This window comes from Ammodytes marinus, assembly GCF_949987685.1.
Source record: "Ammodytes marinus genome assembly, chromosome: 21".
NCBI classification, from domain to species: domain Eukaryota; kingdom Metazoa; phylum Chordata; class Actinopteri; order Uranoscopiformes; family Ammodytidae; genus Ammodytes; species Ammodytes marinus.
The window spans coordinates 17522709-17536321 of NC_137225.1; positions in this window are offsets into that span (position 1 = coordinate 17522709).

The following is a 13613-nucleotide window of genomic DNA, read 5'->3' on the forward strand; positions in this document are numbered from 1 at the left end:
AAAGATTTTACAGTGTAGGTATTCTATCAAAAATCAGCCGTTTCCAGCTGGAATAGTCATTTATCACATTAACAATGTCTAGACTGAATTTCTGATTAATTTAATGTTATTCTCATTGAAAAAAACTGTGTTTGTTTAAAAAATAAGGATATTTCCAAGTGACCCCAAACTTTTGAACGGTAGTGTACATATGAGCACTCTTCTTGGCAAAGATCAATGTTTCTGTCACTGTAGCAATTGTTTTTCTCCTCCTCAACTGCCATTCTTTTAATACAGTGAATTATTTGTTTGATTTTGATATTGTTGTTCATTGCTGTTGTTGATTTCTGTTTATTGCTATGTTTTAAAGATTGCGTGGCATTCTAAATATTTTTTTAAAAGTGATTAACTAACATTCATGATTTTTTTATTTTTCAGTTGTTTGATATTGTCATTTAATTAGTGTGAATGCTGGAGCATGTATTTATTATTTTAAATAGAATATCAGCTTTTTTTAAATCAAGCCTTCAACTGTCATCTGTCAACAGCTATAGTAAAATGTATTTTATTCTGAAAAATAGAGTAGGTTATACTGTAATATAAATAACAGTAAAGGGAATACTTTAACAGTATAAATAGTGTACTACTGTACTTGTAAAATGAAGTACAGTATTGTACTGTTGTGTATTTAACAGTAGTAGTAACACTTATTACAGTACCACTATACTACTGTAATTTTTTTTACAGTAGTTTTACAGTGATAGGAAATACATCAACTACTGGATAATTGTTGCCAGTAAGTTACTGTTAATTTAACATTAAAGATTTTACAGTGTAGACAGATAGATAGATGGATAGATGGATAGATGGATAGATGGATAGATGGATAGATGGATAGATAGATAGATAGATAGATAGATAGATAGATAGATAGATAGATAGATAGATAGATAGATAGATAGATAGATAGATAGATAGATAGATAGATAGATAGATGGATGGATGGATGATGGATGAATGAATGGATAGATATCAAGTCAACTTTATCTTTTTTTCTGAAAGGAGGTTGTTCATTTTTAAGAAGAGAGGGTTGACAACCTTTTCTTCTTCTTCAGGGAGCACGTCATTTTTCACTATACTACAGCTGTTTGAGACAGAAGATGACAAATGTGAGAGATAGGTGGTGAAACTGGATTGTGACACACGCCTGCCAAGGGCTGATTTAAAGCTTTGGCAGTGAAAGACAATCGGCTGGAAATTTCTGACAGTGTCAGAAAAATTGGAGCAATTTCTTACGATCCACGTCTACAAATGAACAAATCAAAAATACAACATGAAATGTCACTGGCCTGTGCAGCATTTCTTTTTGAGTTTTAATGTACAAAAAACGGTACACTAAAGTGTCAGCATTACAGCTACAGTTTGTTTATTGTTTTGATGCATTCTCAAAGCATTAAAAGCGGCGCAGGTGGATGATGCAAACTGAAGACATCTCCACTCTTAGATACTTAATTCCATTTCAGTTGTAGATGGATGTTAGATAGAGAGACAGTCAACAAAATAATGTTTACATGACTTTCTCTATTACATGTATGTTTCCAAGGACAAACGAGATATTCAGTCAGAAATGTATTTAAAAAAACAAGTGTAACAGTATGTTATTGTGCAAGATAAATGTTGATACAATGTGCAAAAAGCTATACAATCAAACCAAAGTGTCCCAGAACATGATGAAAAATATCAAATATGTATTATGTTGACACAAAGATCAACACAAACGCATGCATGCATTTGCACTCATAACTTTCTCGTGATTGGATTAAATCAACATGAAATAGAACAAGACCTGTTTTATCTTTTCACCAGCAGCACCTAATTGGTATGGTGCAGAAATTGCTCATAAATCCGTTGTATATAAAACAAGCTTGAGAGAGAATTAGTTACTAGCCACTTGTCAGAGGGCTTTTGTTGTGTTCAAGGACTGAAGACTCTCAGTGAATAAAAAAACAAGCCTGGGTCAAATAATTTTAGGGAATTATTTGGATTACAAACGACATTGAAAGGAGGTAGAAGGAGGACATGCAAAGTGAAACAAAAAAGCCACCTGGGTGTGCTTTAGTCTGGATCAGCTGTCAGACAGGGATTTAGGTTAGAGCTAAATTGGAGCAAGATTTTTCTTTGCAAGGGTGCCCTCAGCAGCTTAGGAGAGAGGACACATTATACAAAGTGTCCTTTTGGTAAACTGTGGAAGGGAGCAGAAAGTTACTTACCCCCTCCTGCTACAATAATGGCTTTCCCGGGAGACAAATTAATAACTGTGAAACATAATTTAGAATACACCTGTTCTGGGGGCCTCCATCTACCTTTTGGACTTCATTTTGAAAATAAGCTTATTCTTGACTCTTGTCCAAGTGAAACACAATAAATCTCAAAATTCCTCAGTTGTATGCCTTGTTTGCGTACGTGCTCCTGCTGCTTATTAGTGCATTAGAGGTATTAATGCTGCTTTGTCTTGGGAACAGAAAATGGATTTGTGCGAAAGTGGAACAAAAAGCCTCAAGACGTGTGTTTGTGTACCAGCTGAACAATAAGCAGAGAAACAGACGGATCCACTGTGGTTGAGGTCGGTTTATTACGGCGATGTATTGTAGGAAACTGTGACTGTGTGACAGCAGTGAGTGAGTAAAGTTCTCGTCTGACTCGAGCAGGTTGTTTTCTGACAGGGATAGAAATCTGTCTGGACAGCCTGAGCGTCACTTAATCCAAGGAGCTCAGCGTCAGGCAGGGTGTAGCTACAGTTTGGACTGTCGGTGGATCTAAGCCCGCAGGAGATATACACAAAAAAGAAAGTATACTGTTGATTCACTCACACAATCTGCAAAGGAAGATTCAGAACCCCAACATCTGGGTTTAAACAAGAATCTTTCACATTGATATTTGATCGTGATCTTTAAAAAAAAATGTTTGACACAGATTAATCTACCATTTTTAACAAGTATTTAGAAACACTCTTTATTGTTGCATCATTGTTAACATTTATATTTTACAATACACATCACTCAGGAGGGCCCTTTTTCTACTGTAGATTTTTTTCGGTTAGTTCTTTCTTATTCTCTCCATTTCTTCACCAGCTTGTCTTGCATGTAGGCCTATCTACCTTTCTTTCCCCCCAGAGGGCTTCAAGATAGCATCTGTGTTTTTGGTCTTATCCTCGATCAGTTCTTGATCGAATGGATTTCCACAAATGTTTCACCCGAGGCCATCACAAGAGGAGCAGGTTAGGGAGGAAATCCTGCAGCTGAAGGTAAGGGAGAACACATGCCAAACCTATGCTGAAATACTCCCTGTGTTGCTTGTACAAACATCCATGCCAGCAAACGGACACTTTTCTCAAATTTATTTTGGAGAGAAATGATGTGTAGGGTTGCAAAATTCCGTGAATTTTCAAAGTTGGAAACTTTCCATGGGAATTAACGGGAATTTATGTGAATTAACGGGAATTTGGGGAATTAACAGGAATAAATGGGAATTTACTCAATTTAAAGCAACCCAAATGCACTACATTCTCCTAACTATGTTATTTCAGTCCAGGCAGTTTTTTCAACTAAGTTTTAATCTGCACACATCCTACTGCAGGGGTACTGAGGCCATGGCCCCTACATGCACTGTGCATAGGGGCATTTGACTTTATTCATTGAATGGGTTGGGTCAGACAGATGAGTTATATTTAACTCAACATTCATCTTTTTGTTGTTCAGTGAAATTATTGATTGTTCATATAATAATCAAAACTTTAAAAAAATCTTCTTACAAATAAATTTGTTCAAATGTAAAGTTTTTTAATTGTATTAGTTTGCATGGATGTCTGCCTATGACCAAACATAGTGTTTAAATGTTTAGATTTATGTTTGGATATGAAAAAATAAATCATTTAAATTACCGACATTTAGTTAATTCCTATAATTTCCAATTTTGAATATTCCCAAAATTCCTGAGCGAAAGTTCCCATGGAAAGTTTCCGGAAACTTTCCACCCCTTTGCAACCCTTTGTGGGATGTGTTTCATGGAAGACAATTTACAAGTGAAACAACATTCTGCTGATTGAGATGACGTATCGCCCGAAAAATTAAGTGTAGCTTCAAACTGTGAGACAGAATCAGGGAAAGACGGGGAGAAACTACAGGCTACTTTAATGACAAAATGGCCGCTCTCCTGCTGTGTGCAATCAGCAAAAACTTCAAAAAACATACTTGCAGTGAGCTGAAGAAAATGAGTGGAAAGCAACGTGTATATCACTTTAAGGTGCTTCTGAAACAAGCAGCAAATATACTCCCCACATACAGTATGGAAGCCCCTTGTTTTAGAGTTATTGTAAAGTAACATTTTCAAATTTTCTCAAGGTTTGTATGATTTTTGGCTCCTGCTGTAGCACACTGGGAAATCTGCTAAATCCCACACAACACACATATTTGTAATTGTCTAGAACAAGTAATATTTGGTTAATAGGTTAATACTCATGGTTCCAATTCTGAACATTACTTAAAAACAAAGTACTAGCATCAAAAGGAAGAACGTTGTTGCTTCATGTCTAAATAAGTCGTCTTAAAATGGTTAACTTTGAATTCTTCCTCTCACTGATTTTACTTCAGGATAGATATCTGTGATTCTAAGGATGCTCCCAGGAATCAAAGGTTTTAAAAAATAAATTAGTTTTATGTGGATTAACTGGTTGATGTCTGTATTTTAAGGATGTTGGACAAAAAAAATGCAGAAAAGAGATTCTGCTATCTTACTTTAAGAGACACATTAAAAACCTTCCAAGTTTAAAAAGTTATAGAACCTTCCGTGGTATTCATCTTAAAGTTTGTCTGACCTTTTCATCGTACCTTTCCGGGCCTGACTGACAAGTACATATGAATACTGTGTGGACGCTTTGATTATTATGTGCGTAGTTTTCTCCATTTTCTGCTTGCAGAGGGAGATGGGAACCCCTGCAAGGGCAAGATTACTCTAAAGTAGAGAGAGAGAGAGAGAGAGAGAGAGAGAGAAAGAGAGAGAGAGAGAGAGAGAGACAGAGAGACAGAGAGACAGTGTGATGCATTATCACACTGAGCATTATCAGACCATTTGGGCCAGCACAGAGCATAGGCCTTTGAAGTGAAGATCAGGCCTATCTGATGATCAGATGACAATCAAACGCGCTCTTTGAATAATGATATATGATTACAGAGGAAGCAGGTGAGAAAAAAACATCCCACACTTTTTGCACCATTTACATGTGAAAATCCACACTACCATTACATGATTACTGAGTATTTGGGCTGCTGAGGAGACAATGAACTACAAAAGTATAAATATTTGCCTCTGTCATTTTTCAGCTCGATTCTTTGTTGAAAGTCTGGAGTTGTAGCTGAGATTGTGCTGAATAAAGGACTCCAATGAGGGAATGTATTAACCACGTCACATTGGCCTCTCTACTACACAGCAAAACATTTGCATTAATCACCATTAGGGAATCAATACATTCCCAAAACATAACACATATGATGCTGGTAATATTATATTAACACACAGCAGAGTTCAGAGCCCTAACACTCCGGGTATAACAGCATGAGGAAACGCATCATCACTCCTTCCGCATGTCCTCCTCCTCTTCATTGGCTCAATTCTGATCGGGCATCAAAGTTTCTGATTGGCTGCTACGACGGCGACGGCTGCAGGGAGTTGTTGCTGTTGCTAGGATCCTGTTGCTAGGACGGTTGCCATCTAGGAGGCTCAGCAGGAAACATGTAATGAATCATGGATGGTTGATTTTTCTCTAAGCACCCTAATCTGTGATGCAGATGAGCCCAACACTCGCCTCCTCCGTCTCCATCCTCCTCCTCCCAAAGGCAGCCCCACCCAGCCCTCCCTCCATCTCTGGATGGGTTCATTAGAAGAAAATAAAACATTCAAGTTTGGATTTGGAGGGGGCTGGCTTTTCAAATGGTCCTTAGGTAGCTATAGAAGGGGATGGGGGGGGAGTATCAATTCTAATGCAAAAACAGGGAGGTCAAAGGTCATTATCAGTTATTTGTTGAAGGAGAGCCAGAGGGCCGACCCCTCCTGACCCATGAGGTCATTCCCAATGCTGTGACTTGTGAGTGAAGGTTGGACAGCCTCACACCACCTGAGAGGGGACATAGGCTACCACAGCTGATATTATTCAAACTGCAATTCCCAGGATGCCCCCTTCCGAGTTTCTTAAAGATCAACTTCATAATTGTAATTGTGGTCAGAGAAGAAGACAAACAAAGCCAATATCAGTCAGAGCAAGCATACACCTTATATAAAACTGTGATTTAATCTTCCGCTGCTCACCAAAGCATTTAACGGGGGAGACTTTTACACACAGATGTTGTTATTCTACATGAGACAGTATGTTTTGCCTTTGAAAGTCGTGAAAAGGCCTCATTAGGATTCACAAAAAGGTCATCCATCGTGGTGCAAATGCGCCGCCGTGACTTAACAATCGCTGTGGGCATTTTTAATATCATGCTATTATACCGTGTGCAGGGTACACAGGCCTGTGTTTAGCGGGGAAGGCCTTTCAGCCCCCAATTGAACCATGGTGTGCATGACTTATTTATCCCTGTCCTGTAAAAAGAGTGCAGCTGTTTAAAGCGTCAACCAGTTAAAACTATTCACACGAAACACTTCCCGTATAGACGCTGAACATTATCCACAGAGGGTAGAATGGTGTAAAAAGTGGTAATTACCGACAACAGATGACAGACAATATGTGCCTGCTGCTTTAATGGTACACAGCAGAAATACGCAAATGAGCAGCTACGGTGACTCTGCTGTACGTAAACATCTTGTGTTGTTCACCACTGTGGATTTCCCTTCTACTGGAGCAAATATTCTCTTTGGTGTAATTATATGTTATAGGCATGGCTCCTCATCCTGCTGCTCTAAACTAAAAACTAACTAAAGAGCTTTCTTGTTTTTTCTTTTCTTCAAATGTGTTGTCTATTTGGCTGCAACAGTTCTTTGCAGGTTTGTATTCTTTTTGACAGACACTCTTATTCTCAATGGGGCTTTGCTCAAGCAATGACTCAAAACTACATAAACAATATCACACCATTATATTTTCCATCCATGACCTTTTAATTAACCCCTTCCCTCCATACAAAAGTGCATCCCTTGACAGTGGCGCACTCCCTTTCCCAAAACCTTTGCCCTCATCATCTTTCCTCCAGGCACGTCACTAAACGTATCCTTTAGAATCTAGTTACATACGTGATGCTAATACCTCCTGACACATTTGTTCACCATCTCTTTATCATTAATAATTATGCAAAGGAGGTGCGTCCCTCGCAGAGCAAAAGAAAAGCAATCTTAGTATGCAAATGGTTAAGGTCCCGGCGGAGTGTGGCGATTAGATGCGTGTTGATAAACTCACTTATGATGAGTGACAGTGAGCGGAATTGAAGTCGCGCTGGTCAGACGCGGCCGCAGACACTGGTGAAAACACAGCTCTGCCAAATGCCAGGATATCCCCAGATGCATGATGGGACAGGGATGAAACTGAGTAAAATGTCATTGTGTCTGCTGTGCGCCCATTAATAACAAGTAAGGAGAGTGTGTGTGTGTGTGCGTGTGTGTGTGTGCCTCCTGATTGAAGGCTGTGCTTCTCCTGCTCAGCCAGATGTTGGAACCTTTTCACCTTAGTTCCAAACGTCCAATAACCTTTGACCAAACCTCATCAACAATCATAACTGGACCACACATCCATACAAAGGGTTCAACACACAATTTTACATCCGACACGTCTCCATGTTTTTTAGTGACTTGCTAGTTTCAACCTCATGATGAACTACAATTTAAGAAAAAGTTTTAGAAACCCTATGTTTCGGCAAATGAAATTACATGTTTGTATCCAACATATACTAAGCTACTGAGCTAAGCTTTGACACAACCTCCCAGTTTTTGTTTTTTTTACCGTCATTGGCCTATCACCACCGTCAGAATATTTTGCATTGTAGAAGGAGGAGGTATAAGTGAACAGGCCTAATAGGCCAAATTGATAAGGCCTTTTAAACTTAACTGCCAATAGTTTATACATGCCTGTTTGATTTGCTTAACTCATTAAATCATAAAGAAATCTGTGTGTTCCAGAGTCAGCAGTATTCATGTACTGTAGGTGTATGAGTGATGAAGCTAACATATGTTAACCTACAATCAGACCTGGAGTCGCTCTTTTCTTAAAACCATTTCAGTGTAGTTTTAATCTTATAGATGTTAGTTGGAGAGCCAGAATCAGTGGTCTGTTCGAAGAAGACAAAAACAAGAGCTTTTGCAAATATCTGTCCCAAAGCTACGCATTGTTGTGCTGCGTTAAGATGGCAGTCACATCAGGGTTTGAAAAAAAATCTGAGCTATGTTTACTTTGTGTGAGTTTTCGAGGCGACATAGTGGGAGCCCAGATTTCAAAACACAAATCATTGCATTAGCCAGAGTATGCGTTAACACTCATTTTCTCAGGATCAGCCTTTTTGACAAACAGAGGCAGAAGAAGATGAAGGAGACACTAGCCGGCGGGAGTGCCAAGTTTAAAAGCTTGTTTGTTTCTTAAGAAGATCAAAGGTATCAAGGCCTTGGACAGACATGAGAGGCACAAGCCTTCACAATCTGCTCGCCATTCATTCCCTAACAACATCAGCAATGACAAACAAGGCTTTTCTCTTTGGGGAAATCCTGGAAAGCATCCCAGACAGTTTCCCCCAACAAGCAAACACTCTGGGGTTTCCCAACCCCTCTCAATGGGGAAATGACTCGAGTGTCAGCATGTTGTGTGTTATGGTACAAAGGTTTAATGATCTACAGGTGTTTTATCTTTTCTTTCCGACAGCACAAAGCTAAATCACCTCTCGGACTCTGGCTCAGGCTCCAAAACCGGAACGTGACTTGGAAAGTTAAGCAGCTGCTGTTTTTTTAATGCGCTCAGCAATTACTTTTTTAAGCACCCAAGTAGATCTGATTAAAGCTATAGTCATGTCCTCCCCCCATTATTCAACGGGACATGGTTTAATAAGAAAATATCAATTATTTTTGTTGACTTGTCCACAATATCTTTGGGGGGAAATTTCACCCAAGAGGCCATTAAAAACAAATATTAATCACAGCATTTCACTGCAAGTCAATTGGAGTATGTCTAATGCAGCGTTTACCAACCCAAAGTGTTTTTTAAAATACCTCCGCTAGAACATGGGCTCAAGTAGACTTCTCCTTCAAAAAAAACTGACTCATTTAGAAATACTTTTTCCCTATGCTTCCATATACTGACTAACTCCAACTCCTGTTTAGGAATCACTGCTCTAGTGAAAGAAAAAAGTCATCCATAAAGTAACAATTGGCTGGTGCCCTACGAGACTGCATTCATTTCCAAGTGTGTCAGAAGGAGCTGACAGCCAACAGTGATTACAATAAAGCATAGAGAGATCATCAAAGAGTGGGCAGGAGCTGTAAGACTCAGTGGATGAAAAGGCCCACTCCAAGTTCTTGGCGGAGTGCAGGCCCTCCGAGGGACCTGGCTTTTAATCTACTTGTTTCAGGACTGAATGATTCGTCAGCTTTAATACTGAAAACTCTCCTTCGCGACGAGTTTCCTTATTTCACGCATCATTTGACTTTTTCCACTTTTGTGTCGCTTCCCTATTGGGTTTCCCTTTGATTTTACAGCTATTTCTATTTGGTATCTGGAATGCAGCCTGTGCGATGTTGGGCGGGTTTTTCAGTATTTTCTAGTGGCATCAAGATTACACAGGCATTCATCTACTTAAAATTTCCCTCGTATCGCTGTTATATGCCAGCACTGCTTAACAACAGCAAGATACGCTGATTTTCACGGATATCTCTCCAAAGAGAAATCCGAGCTTAAGCTGTAATTTAGAAATCCCTAAATTAAAAATCACTTTGAGTTAAACCAAGCGTCCAAAGAGTCAATACGCACTATCTCATTTTGTGACTTTTGCACAGTGTATTAATCCTTTCCGAATGGGAGCTGACAGGATATCACATGGTATTGTAGCACAGCAGATACCTCAGGAAGCAATTACCATGAATACATTTTCTAATAAACTTGTACCCATCAGATGATAAGCAATTAAACATGCGTAATTATGGTTTCCATACAGTAATTTCTAAGCTGATTAGGTTTGTGTGCTTTACAACCTGAATGGGAGAATATTAATAGGGCTTTGGTTTGGTGTTGCTGGTTAGCGGTGGCAGCTCATCAGTGAATCATATGCAAATGAGGTCTCAGGAAGTGCACGACGCGGTGCGCACATGTGCACACACACACACACACGGATATGCGTTCAAATGTTGAAAGGTAGGAAAGTGTGTCCTCATACTGCATGCATTCATGCATCTGCCTTTCCCAGAAGAACCTATCCATGCAGATACTTTTAGTTAAATTCCTATATTTATTTATACCCCATCTAATAAGGCCCCCTTTAAAATTGGTTTAAAGGTTGAAGGTAATGGGATTTATTAATGGTTAATACATTAAATCATACTTCAATATCAGTTATAAATCATTCATAAGACGGATATTTGGATTTTCAGGTTGTAAAAACACCTTTGGCCGGTTTGCTTTTCGCATTACTCTGGTGCCTTGGATCATAACAAACATTGATTAAAGACATATTAACATGTATTTATTGTGGATAGTGTGACAGCTCCTGGCACCTCCTGATTGGCAGGCTGCCAGGAGCTGATTGCTGATCATCAACACCCATGCTGGCTGCTCTCCTGAACTATAAAAGCTGCAGGAGTCAGCCACTTGGTCTCCCTCCCTTGACGTATGGTTTGGTTTGGTTTGGTTTGGTTTGGTTTGGTTTGGTTTGTTTTGTTTTAGTTAGTGCTGCTTTACACACCCCATACACTCTTCACTCACACAGACACCGCACTCACTACTGATTACTGACATTCACACACTCTTTATTAGGTTACTTTACACTTGGTTAAATAAATTATAATTTGGTAAAACTATCTCTCTTGTGTGGTCTCCTGTTTTGTCCTTCCCTTGAGCCGGGATGTGACAATAGTGAGAGCTAGAATAGTAAAGACTTACTAAGGTACGAAACTACGGTTTTCGTGCTGGAGGAAAAATATTTCAAAACATTTTTTTACAACTTGGCAACGCTCATATTTTAATGGCTTAAAACTCATTTATCATGCATTAATAAATGATTCATTCACTATTAATAGAACCATGAGTTTAATTTAAAAAACCTTAAAATACTCAGGACCTGCTGGAGAGTAGCATTAGTACATGAACCTGGTTAAATAAAGCATGTTTGATCTATTAGGGGAGCAACAGCATCATGAGATGTGGGCCAATGCTCGGTGGACGTTGTGTTGAGAATTCTTTACCAAAAATACAACATGCATTTAAGCATTTAACATCTCCAAGCAGGTCTGGAATCCCCACTTGAAGATGAGGACTCTCACAGTCTTATTCAGGGGTGAAAGAAAACTTTTGTGTATATGTATAAGTCAATCACCACAATACTAACTAAATGATCAAACAGTCTAAAGATATTTTTAAGGTTTTTGTAAGAACATCTTTTAAAGGTGCTCCAAGGAACTTTCAGTTTGTGTTCATTCTTGCACCCCCTTTGGACAAAAGCGGTAGAGTTTTTACCACACCTGCTGAAGTTCCTATGGTGAGCGTACCCATGACCAAGACATTAAGAAAAACTATATAGAAATAGCATTCTTTGCACTGATGGTCTCGTTTGCTGTTACATGTCATTTATGATAATCAGATTAAAACAATTAGACTGTTTCAGAAATATTTAAAAGTTCCTCATAGCACCTTTGAGTAAGTCTTATTGAGGTCACAAACCTCTGTTGGCCAAGACAGCAGCAAAAAAATAGTAAAACAAGCAATTAGCAATAACTCAAGAGTGACATCCTTCAGTAAATATTGATCAAATTGGAGTGTCTGTAATTCCGCCAGAGTTTATTCAGTGGCTTGAAATACATGACTGATTTCATTTCATGTCCCAGCCACTTTCTCTCCAGCAGACAGAGCTGCTGAACCGAGTATTTTCATCTGTACAAACCTTGCGAATCTCTCCCAGACAGAGACCTTTAGGGAGCGTGATACATCTTTTTCTTTGTGCCTTTACCAAAAGCAGCTATTCATTCAAATGCCAGAGTGGCATTCTCCCTCCTGTGAGTGTATGAGTGTATCGGAAAATAACATCACCGAACAACAAAGCGGTATAATCTGCTCGGTTTTATTATCCACCTGAATGTTACTTTTTCACACAAAATATATATTTCTCGTTGAGGCTCTCAGTTTACATTTCAGATATATCACTATATTGGGATTCATTCATTTTTCTCAACAGTAAATAGAGGGAATAATCTGTCACAAAATATCACAATATACCAGCCATGGAGGGGACAAACAAATTCAGCAGTAATATCCGGTGAAGTTCTGCTTGAATATACAGTATATCATATTGTTACTATCGATATAAGTTGGTATATTTCTATTACATTTACTATTAACAGAGATGTTTATGTAACAAACAATGTAATGAGGAATAAAAAAACACCTGATATCTCGCGAGAATCATGTCAATCTGTCAGGTTTATGAGATGCCTGGACCCAAAGTACCCAAAGTACAACATATATATATATATATGTATATATATATACATATATATATATATATATATATATATATGTATATATATAATACATATATATATATATATGTATATACATATACATATATATGTATACATATACATATATATATATATATACATATACATATATATATACATATATATATATATATATATATACATATATATATATATATATATACATATATATATATATATATATATACATATATATATATATATATACATATATATATATATATATATATATATATATATATATAGTGTTTGGTTCATATCACAGAGGAGAAGAAACATGTGAGGAGTTTATATCCAAAATGCTATACGTATCCAATACATCGACTCATAAGAGGATATTATCTGTACAATATGAGTTTTTCTTTTTCCAGGCAAGAAATGAATTCACTTTACATATTAGTATTCTAAAATGACTATAGCCGAGCTAGAGCTGCAACTATAAATCCATCAATCTATCGGTTTGTTTTAATACTTTTAATCATTTATACTTTTGCTATCAAACTTTTTTGTAGATTTTTTGGGCAAAAATGCTACCCTATATTTGGTTCCAGCTTCTCAAATGTGACTGTTTTCATCAATAATCATCATATTAACCCAGAATAAAATCCCTGTTAGTTGCAACTCCACTATGGTTTGTGTTAAATTTTAGCCGAAGGTCATTTTCAAAGCGTCTGCATCTTTTTCTATAGCTGATTTTGGAACAAAAGTCTTCACTCGACATCACGTAAACAGCTCGTCAGTGGCACTAGAACGGCATGTTCAGGAACAACATCACAGTTTATAGAACACCCGGGGGTTCATATCGACAAAAAGCCTCACGGTAGGAGAGCTGATCCTGGGGTTTACCAAGTCACGGCACGGATCGACCGTCCTACTCTGAGGCAACCTTTTGTTCGCAAAAT